The following is a 10,651-nucleotide window of genomic DNA, read 5'->3' on the forward strand; positions in this document are numbered from 1 at the left end:
AAGCATGTTTAGAGTCCATATAAATGTTTACCTTTTTTCCCTCTGGATAACTTAAGAGCTCTGGTTAAAGTGATCAGCTCAGCTTCCTGGGCTGAAGTCCCAGGCAGCAGTGCATTTTGTGACCACCACATATCCAGCCCTTCGTTGTCCATAAGTTGCTCCTGCCAGCGAAAAGATCCCAATTTGGCTCTGGCATCGGCTGATCTGACAGATCCATCCTGCTAGAATAGGCAGCCTTCAGATCCTCTAGCAGTCATGCTGCAAAGGCTCATTCTCTTCAGCTGGTAAGAGGGTGGCAGGATTGACAGTGGACACAGTCTTCGATAACAACTCACAAGTAGCTGCTACAGCCCAGAGGCAAGGAGGCCAACCTCTCACAACATTGTCCAGCTGCTTGACAAGTATGCCACTTGCCATAGGATGTCTCCCAGTACGTGCACTAAGATTTCAAGGCTCATTCCTTGTTTTTCATGACTGTATAATTTAAATTCTTTCTGCAAGTCAGGCAACCCCAAAGCAGGGGCATAAGGCCCTGCTTTAATTTTTCAGGGGCATTTAGACAATCCGTGGTCCAGATCAGGGGCTCCACATCTGTCCCTTTAAGGGCCCCATACAAGGGCTTTGCTATTAGTCCAAATCTGAGATCCAGGTGTGACAGATCCCTGCCATTCCTAGGAACCCGCGCAGTTGCCACGGGTTCCCTTGCTAATTTGAAATCCCAGATAAGTAACCTACAGTTTGCAAATTTGCCCAACTGCCTGTTCTGCAAGTCCCTTACTAAACTCCCATCAAACATGGCAGGAGAGCCTTTTTACACCCATAAGCCCACATAGTCCAGCAGCGCTTTGACGCTACTCCAGTCCCAGGATGCTGCCATTCAAATGCACATAATAGCAGTCTCCGGCATGCTTCACCAGCACGAATCCAATCCCCACTGTCAATTTCACCCAGGGCTCCTGTGGGGATATTTGAATTGGAGCCACTAGGGAGACAGGGGGCCCCAGGCCCCCTCCTTTGTCATCTGAGTCCTGGCCTTGAAATAAAAAAAATTTCTCTCCTGGGGGTTTCTGGTTACCTGGGGTCCTTTGCAATTTGGGCAATGCTCTTTTCAATGTCCTTCTTCTTTACAAAAAGCACACTGATTGTACATCAATCTCGGGTGACTTTTTCTACCTTTTCCTTGAGCATTCAAGCCCCCTATCTGATATTGCCATAAATTGCCCTGCTGCAGCTCCGGGTGCCCTCCTGCCAAATTGAGTTCCCTACCAGCTCTTAGAAGGAGGGACAATCCACCCCCACATCATAACCTAGTGAGCATGAGCCAATCTCACCCTCCCCTCCCCTCATGGTGCCAACCTGACAGCACCAGAGGGGGGTGGCAGTTGCCTCAGGCTGGGCTCTGCACAGGGCCATTTCCCAGGCTGACTGCAGGCCTCCAGCGCAGGCCTGATCAACACAAGCTCAAGCACAGCCAAGCCTGCAGCACCTTCCCATGGCAAGCATGATGGCCACCCCCGGAGAGCCCAGCGGACCGGCACCTCCCTGCTACATTGCACATGCACCCAGTGGGGGAGCGGTCCAGGGGCAGGTTCTCCCCTCCCCCCATTTCCCCCTTGTCACGCAGGGGTCACCATGCTTGGTGCCCTCTCTCGCTGGGTCTGCCCCCCAGGGCTGCACCAGCACCCAGCAGCCGAACCAGAACTGAGGCAGACCAGGGGAATCTGGTTGTTTAATTAAAACAAACTGTCATCCATGGTGGATGGGAGAGCTGCTAAAGGGCTCACAAGATCCAACCTGATTAATCCCCCCCAAATTCTATCACCCGTCCTTTCAGCCTCTTTATTATGCAGTTTCATGAAAGATTGTACATATGGGATCTGATCCCATTTACCTGATCTTTGAAAAAATAATTCCAGTTGTACGACAGTATAATAATTCAAGATTTCATTCAACAGCCGCTTCTTACACTCCAGCACATACATTGGATTACAATAACACCATTCTCTTTTAGTCATAGACTCATAAGATTCTCCCCAAGGGGCTTTCACATGGAGCTTCTCTATGTTGAAACAAAACTCACAAATAACAACACAGACAATAAACAATAACGCAAAGGCCTTCCAACAAATGGGAACCACCCAAATGAGAACCAAATTCTCAAATGAGAACCAACATCTCATAATCCAAAGGGGACAAGTGAGAACCGAATTCTCTCAAACAAGAATCAACATCTCCCATTCCCCCCAGGATCCCTGGAACCCCATAAAAATGAGCTCCAAATCCAATTCAGGTTCCCAAGTTCCACTCAAACTCATGACTTCCACCCCAAATGGTGCCTCCAGACAAATCCAACAAGAAGGTCTGAAAACTTCCCCCATATGGATGGAATCAAGGGTCTCAGTGTGCATGCCAGGGAACTTACTCAGACAAATTGCCATGGCATCTGGACACTCCCCAAATCCATTTTCTTTTCCCCAGCTCAGTTCAGGTTGCATGGAGTTGCATCTACTTTAGGGGGCAGGGGACAGGGGGTAGACAGAAGGTCCCCAGAGCTAAACAGGCTCCAGCAGCTATTGGGATAGTCCCTTGCTCTCTCACCCCAAAAAGACATTTCTCCTACTGATCAAGACCCACAATTTCACCCAGGGCTCCTCCCCCACTCTTCCAGCAGTCACAGGATGCCATTCCACTGGGGCGCTGATAGGCCCACCCAGGGCACCAAATTCTGTTACCAAAAGTTCGACACTTGTCACCAAGCCTGCATCAGAAGAACAAAGACAAGTGGCTTGAGGAGAAGAAAAGGGAGGTTTATTAATTTGCTAGCAAATGAGGAAAAAGGCAGACTTGCATCTTAAAGTACCACTTTCCTATCCATAAGCAGAAATACAGAGCATTTAAAGGGAGGATTTTTGGCTTCAGGCAATTGCTGTTTAACTGTAGTTGATGGTCCTGATCCATGCCATCTCCAGGGAAGACACTCTCGTGATCTCTGCCCGGACAATTCTGCTGAGCCATCTCCTGTGGTAAAAGAACAAAGAACACGCCCCTGCCCCTCTGATTACTGATCTTGGGCAAGGAGGGAGGTTTTAATTCCCCCAAAGAGTGAGAGGGTTTTAAAAAGACAGTTTGTAAAACGTTTTTCCCTTTTTCAGGACATTTCCTCTGTTACAGTCATATCCAAGCTCATACTGGAGGTTAGCGCACCCACAAAGGGCGCTGTCTCTCAAGATGAAGGAGGAATTCACCTGCTCACACATTTCCAACCACATGGAGGGCAAGAATCACAAGGCATCATTATTATATAGGAACCTGGAGGACATTAGGCCACGTGAAATAAGCCAGATACAGGAAGAAGAATACGACATGATCTCACTTAGAGGTAGAATCTAAACTAGTCAAACTCATAGAAGCAGAGAGCAGAACGGTGGTTGCCAAGGTCTGGGGGAAGAGAGAAATGAGAAGATGTTGGTCAAAGGGTACAAAGTTTCAGTTATGCAGGGTGAATAAATTCTGAAGATATAATGTAAAACATGGTGATTATATTTAATAATATTGAACTGTATACTTGAAATTTACTAACAGGGTAGATCTGAAGTGTTCTCACTACAAATAAAAAGCAAAAGCAAATGATAACCATGTGAAGTGTTGGGTATGTTAATTACCTTGATTGTTCTTCACAATGTATACGTATATCAAAATATCAGGTTGTATGCCTTCAATATATACAATTTTTGTTCATCAATTATACCTCAACAAAGCTGTAGAAAGAAAAAAGAAAGCCCACCTGGTGGGGAAGGGGGACCTAGCTTCCAATGCAAAACAAACACATGCAAAGGAGACCCACATATGTGTTTTAAAACAAAGAAAATGTTGCCTGATAGGCAATTCCATCTCCAATCAGATCTATAGGAAGTCAAAAGGACTTCCAAAACAGTTCATATTTGGGTTCCGTTCCCCTTCTTGTTACTCTTTAACTGCGTACCCCTAGGCAAAGTGATTTATTAGTGGTTTCTCTAGACTCACATGCTACTCTGGAAGTCACCTTCCATTTCTGGCATTCTGTTGTCCTTGGGAGGGTCAGGCATGCTCAAGGTGAAGGGCCCAACCCTTCAACCCTGGGCACAGCCTCCCCAGATTGCTATTTGGCTATACAACAACAGACCAGTTGAACCAATCCTTCAACTTCCTTCCTTTCAGCTGAAAAATCCTAGCTCGTTAAACTTTCCTATTATGTCCCTTTACCTCTCTTCTGTCAGAAGTTTTCAGGGCTTTCGTTTCAGGCATGTCATTTAGAATCATTGTGAAATAGTGATTTTTAAAAAGGAGCCACACCTTCCAGAAACAAGACAAATCCGAATGTAAGCCAGAGGGCGAGGGGAAGTAAATCCTGTTTGCACAGATGTTCTTAACCAAGAGCTCTATGGCTTTTATAAAATAAGCAAAGGTCTCCTCTGAGATTTAACCTACACCATTCTGTTTTCCTGCTGCTCCTCGCCTGGCAGGGAAGCCCCACGGGCACAGGCAGCACAGACCTGGTAGGAGGCAGGAATGGCTGAGACGGAGAGCAGGAACACCTGCAGCTGTGTGGGGGTCAGCAGACATCTGCAAGATTATTTCGGGAGACTGTGAGGGTCAGAGCCAGGCAAACAAAGCCAAATGGCAGAATGAATTGTCACAGTGAATAGGCCTCCTTTTGGGAAGCTGATGAATCAGGTCTAGGGATTGGGGACCCAAGGGAAGAAGGCAAGGGACGCTGGAATCCAACAAGCAAGTGGAAAGCTGAGGTGGACAAGCACAAATGCAGACAGCTAAAGTCTGAAGTGCAGACAGTGGCTTGCAGAGTAGGTGGGTCACATCCGATTAAGAGCCTTAGATGAAACAAACACAAACCACTAGCACTTCTCGATAAAAACAAGGAAAACTTTTTTCTTTCTTTGAAATCTTTATTAAATCAAATAAAGCTGGGATCCCGTGGCTGTGATTTATTGCATTGGGAAAAGCCCCAGCAACCAAATGACACATTTTCTTTTACTCCTGGAAAGTAATTAGCCTCTCTATTGCTAAAGGGCCTGTCAGCAGCCCTGTCAAGGAGAAAGAAAACCCAGCTACTGAGAAATGCTGGGCTTTTGGTTTACTCGCTTTCTCCCTTGCCCTTAAAGACACAGCCCTCTTCTTCTGGGCAATTGTCTCTTTCTCAGGAAGACGGGAGAGGAGACCAGGATGTGGCAGTCACTGACCACAAGGCTGGGACTGGTGTGTTGGAGAAAAAAGAAGGCACGTCCCACCCATGGGCAAGCTCTGCGTAATATTCACTGATAATACTTGCAGACTATAAATCACCTCTGCTAATCCTTGCAGCTGCCCTGAGAGGCTGGCTCCAGTTTACAGGGGAAGAAACATAAACTTGCAGAGATTAAAGTAACTTACCCAAGGCCAGGCAGATCCGGGATTTGAAACCAGCTCTGCCTGCCTCTCTCATCCATTCTGGTGCCATCGAACGGCACCTTCGAGTAGACGAGGGATAGGTGGCATCAACACTGTGCATGGGATAGAACAGATGTGTCATAAATGTGAGATCCCTTCCTTCCTCTCTTCTCAGTGATGACAATAGTTGCTCAAATATCATATGTATATAGTGCATACAAGCTTGTTTTTATAAAACTGGATACATAGAAAAAATAAAAAGAAGAAAATTAAATTCACTGATAACCCTATTATTCAGAAATAGTCACAGTTTTATGATTTTGGTTTATTTTCCTTGGACTAGAATGCACTCACACGCATTTCCATCCTCATTTTACACAACGGGAATTATACTGAATGCCATGTACCTTTTTAAAACTTAACAACACAATAAGTACATTTTGATACATGATTATACCTTTTTTGAAACTGCAAACCATTTTCATCATATAGGTGTGCCATCATTTATGGTTGGACGTTTTGATAAAAAGCCTGCAATAAATGGTCTTATGCATGAAAAAATATGTGTGTAGATTGAATGCATTGGTGATTCGCAACAGCGAGTGATTTTACCCTGCAGGGTTCATCTGACAATGTCTGCAGACATTTTTGGTTTTCACAACTTGCGGGGAAGCAACCGGCAACCAAGTGGGTAGAGGCCAGGAATGCTGTTGTATAACTCACAGTGCACAGGACAGCCTTCCACAACAAACAATTACATGTGCAGAATGTCACTTACAATTTTCTGCAATAAATGAAGAGAATGTATGGTAGTATAAAAGCCATTACAAGCAGTCTTATAGTGGTTATTATTTCTAGAGAGCATAAACATATTTAGTTAAATTAATAGTTTTCCTCTTTTATATCCTGATGCAGAAGTTCCTTTCACTGTCTAAATGAAAGTGAATGCCCAGAGAGAGCCAGCGGCTAACCTCTGGTGGGAACATCAGAAGCATGCATGTGCCAACTGCTTCTCCCCTAGGCCCCTTCCCTTCTCCGGAAACTAAGCTTCTACTGGAATCACTCACTTCCTCCAACCACTGCTCCCTAAGCTATACCTTAATATGATTTTTAAAAAATCCCAGGCTCCTTGGTTCTAGGGTTCTGAAGGCAAAAGTGTGATATTCAGAAAGCAAAGCGAGGCTGACATTTTCTGCTGGCCACAGAGTAACAGGGATGGAGGTGCTGCTCCGAGAGCAGCTTCGTGGGTGCAGAGTGGCAGCCGCGCCGTGGCAGTGCCTGGGCAGCAGCAGTGGTGGTGTGGTCTGGCATCAGAACTGCTAGTGGTGACCTTCTGACCCCCAAGTCCTTCACTGGGGCAGTAGCCAATGCTGCCACCTTGTCCCAGGAGCCATTCCTCTGAAAGCCAAGCCTAGAGCCACTCCTCCTTCCAACAATTTCATCAGCTCCTAATTTCCTGTATTAAATTTCTTTTTATAACCAGAACATTTTATTTCTGCAACAAATCTTTCATCCATAACCTATCAGATCCTGGCAGTGAGCACCTCTGTTCAATGACATGACTAGAACAGTGGCTCTTGCTGTGGTCCCCAGACCAGCTGCACCAGCACTACCTGGGAACTTGTTAGAAATGCAGATTCTCAGGCAGCACCCCAGACCTGCTAAATCAAATTCTGGGAGTGGGGGTGGGGGCCCGGCAATCTGTGTATTATAAAGCCCTTCAGGTGATTCTGGTGCATACTAAAGTTTGAGACACACTGGATTAAAAGAAACATGTACAAAAATATTTTTCCTCTATTTGCTGACTTAGCTGTGTGCCTTTCTCCTTTTATGCAGTCATACTCCATAGACCACAAATGCAGAATCTATGATCACAAATAAAGAGCATGAACTAAATTTTTTTTTATTTCAGCATATTATGGGGGTACAGATGTTTAGGTTACGTATGTTGCCCTTGCCCCCCCTCCCCCCTAAGTCCGAGTTTCAAATATGTCCATTCTTCAGGTGGTGCGAGCATGAACTAAATTTGACCGAATACTTCTCCTCCCCTGGCTGAGGACAGGGTGTGAGTGGGGTGAAACTGGCTGATCACTCCAGGAGAATCTGAAGCAGGTCACACAGACAAGGACTCTTCTCTCTGCAGTCACCCTGGATGGAACAGAAGGGTGGACACCAGAAGTATGAGCCGGGAGAGATGTCGGGTCAAAGCACAAAGATCAAATTCAGGTCTGGTCAACCAGGTACTCTGGATGAGTCTTAGGAGCTGAGGTCATGAACCATAGGACCCAGGAAAGCGCAGAAGGAGCAGCAATGGGCATAGGTGATCAGCACACGGCCCGGGAGGTTTCTGGAGGTAAAGCACCATTTTCCTCTGCTGTTTTTTATCAGGTCCTCAGGCCCTGAGCTATTTGATGAAAGATATAAAATATCAAGCAAGGTGGCCATGGTTTCTGACCCATCCCTCACCCCTGCCAAGAGCTTAGAATCTACTAGAGAAGGCTGACAATTGAACGATTTGGCCAGCACCTCAGACATATCTCTCCAGCTTGCCTTCAGGCAAGAAAGGACTTTTCAACCTCAAAAAATAAATAAATAAACCCCAGGAAAGGTTTCTGATTGGCCTATGTTGGATCACATGCCGACCTCTTAAAAAAATTACTACAGCCAAAGGGGTAATCGAGTTTGGGCGACATGTCCACCCCTGTGGGTGGGAGGGAGAGAGGTGATGCTTTGGTTGGCAGCCTGTCTGAGAGGCACGAGAATGAGGGGACACTAAACCAGAAGGAGAAGGGACACTGGGGAGACAGCCGCGGTAAGCAGACCACGGAGCCTTTGCCGGTCATCTGTCTCGGACTGGAGATTTAAAAGGACGATGAAGGGTGGCGGTCGTCGGGGACTGAACGGCGTTGTCCGCTCTGAGGGTTCACGGCCAACCACTCCCTCGCTGTCCCCGCCGCCGCCGTCTACACTCCGTGTTCCAGAGAGGAAGAGAAGAGGGTGAGCAGGAACAGAGCCATCGCCGCCACTGTATGCAGGGCCCTTTTCATCCGGTATCGCATTTACTTTGACCACAAGAGACGGAGTGACCCCAACTTCAAGAACAGGCTTCGAGAATGAAGAAAGGAACTGAAGCTTGCCAAGGAGAGAGCTGGACTTTCCAAGTTACCAGATCTTAAAGACGCTGAAGCTGTTCAGAAATTCTTCCTTGAAGAAATACAGATTGAAGAGTTACTAGCTCAAGGTGAATACGAGAAGGGCGTGGACCATCTTGCAAATGCAATTGCCGTGTGTGGACAGCCACAGCAGTTACCACAGGTGCTACAGCAAACTCTTCCACAACCAGTGTTCCAGATGCTTCTGACTAAGCTCCCAACAATTAGAGAATTCTAAGCGCTCAGAGCTTGGCTGAAGATGATGTGGAATGAGAAACAAATGCCAACGTAATAAAATCTCAGTTAAAAATACTTTAAAAATTCTTAACTCGGAAGTTGAGCAGCTCTGGGGGAATAAGGACAAATATGCTTGTCATGGACTATCCCACACTGAAATCTACCAAAGTTCATGTTTACTTTGTGTAGATCCATTTGTCTGTTTTGTTTATTTTTCCCAGTGAAAAGTGTATTTTGATAGAGAGCTTTTCATTTTATAAATACACTATGAGTTACTGAAAAAAAAATAAAATAAAATAAAGGACAATGACTCTCTCTGAATTCAAATACTGTTTGACCCCTTGAAACCTTAATTCTCTACTTTTTGTGAAAGATATATGAGATGAAATGTCTGATATGAGCAAATTGAGAGACAAGATGTAATGATTTTACCGTTAACATTCTAATTCCTTGACCTCCTGGAAGATAAGTGTCCTAAGGTGACATCTGGCCAAGCAGACCAAGGTGATGTCAGTCTAGGCACGGGGAAGCAGGTGGAGAGTGGCAGATCTAATGTCTCCAGGCAGCCCCTAAAAGTCCAGCCCAGTGGAAAGCTGAGTACTAATAATGATGAGACAATGCTAGCAACAAAAACAGCAATAATAATAGATAACTCTGTGCTCTTACAATGTACCAAAAACTGTTGTAAGAGCTTTGCATGTATAAATTTATTTAATCCCTACAACAACCCTACAAGGTAGGCACTAGAGTATCATCCCCCGAAGTGAATTTAAGTAACTTGCCCAAAGTGAGTGATTCAAACCCAGGCAGTCTCCCTCAGAATTCATACCTTTTGGCACTTACCCTATACCGCATGGTTAAAAAAGAAAAAAAGTCTGGAATTATCAGCCACAAACCTGAATTTACCTAATCTTGGATTGTTTCCATAATTAAGAATTTAGAAGAAAGTAATAAGAAAGCCTCCTCCCTCTCCCAAGAATAATCATAGATGCCACCTTTCAAACGGAGCAGTGTCAGTACTCAGAGGCAGGTGATGGATTTCTTAAACAGGAACAAAATGCACATACTATAAGGTTAACAGCTAATAAATTTAGCTACATTAAAATTTAAAACTTCTGCATAATAAAAGGCATATGAACAAAATTCAAAGACAAGTCACAGACTAGGAGAAGCATTGTGAATGCTCACAACCAACAAAGGATTAAAAATCTGAATATAAAAAAACCCTACAAATTAATAAAGAGAAGATAAATAACCCATGAGGAAAAAATAGACAAAAGCTATGAAAAGGCATTTCACATAAGAGGAAACACAGAGGGAAAATATACATATGAAAAGAGTTTCAATTTCATGAATAGTCAAGAAGATACAAATAAAACTCCAAAGAGATGCCGTTTCAATTCCATCCAGTTGGCAACAAAGTTCAAGACTGACAAGGCCTGGTGCCAGCCAGGACGCAGAGAAGTGGGAGTCTGGAGCACAGGCGCACAAGCACACCTCCCAGGAGAACAATCTGACACGCCCAGAGAGGTGGGAGTGGCCACCTCTGGGTACCTGTCCTAAAATCACTCCCATGTGTACACAGGGAGACATCCACGAGAATGTGCGTGGCAGCATTGTTTATCATCGTGAGAAATTTCAAACAACTGTATTTTGATAACCACAGGACAATTACTAACTAATTGTCACATATCTGTACAATAAAAGACTCCACAGCAGTTTAAATGAATGAAGAGACACAAGATGCATCAAAATGAATAGAAATAAAAATATATGGTGGGCGGGGGCGGGGCGGGCGCAGTGGCTCACACCTGTAATCCTAGCTCTCTGGGAGGCCG

General features: G+C 45.1%; 1 pseudogene across 1 annotated transcript; it reads left to right on the top strand.

Annotated features, from left to right (window-relative positions):
- Positions 1–8,115: 8,115 nt before the first annotated feature.
- LOC105810627 lies at positions 8,116–9,095 on the top strand (annotated as a pseudogene). The gene is made up of 2 exons (XR_001137506.1): positions 8,116–8,236; positions 8,345–9,095. The product of XR_001137506.1 is annotated as a mitochondrial import receptor subunit TOM20 homolog pseudogene (transcript).
- Positions 9,096–10,651: the final 1,556 nt, after the last annotated feature.

Source organism: Propithecus coquereli, unplaced genomic scaffold (genome assembly GCF_000956105.1).
Source record: "Propithecus coquereli isolate 6110/MARCELLA unplaced genomic scaffold, Pcoq_1.0 Scaffold217, whole genome shotgun sequence".
Lineage (NCBI taxonomy): Eukaryota > Metazoa > Chordata > Mammalia > Primates > Indriidae > Propithecus > Propithecus coquereli.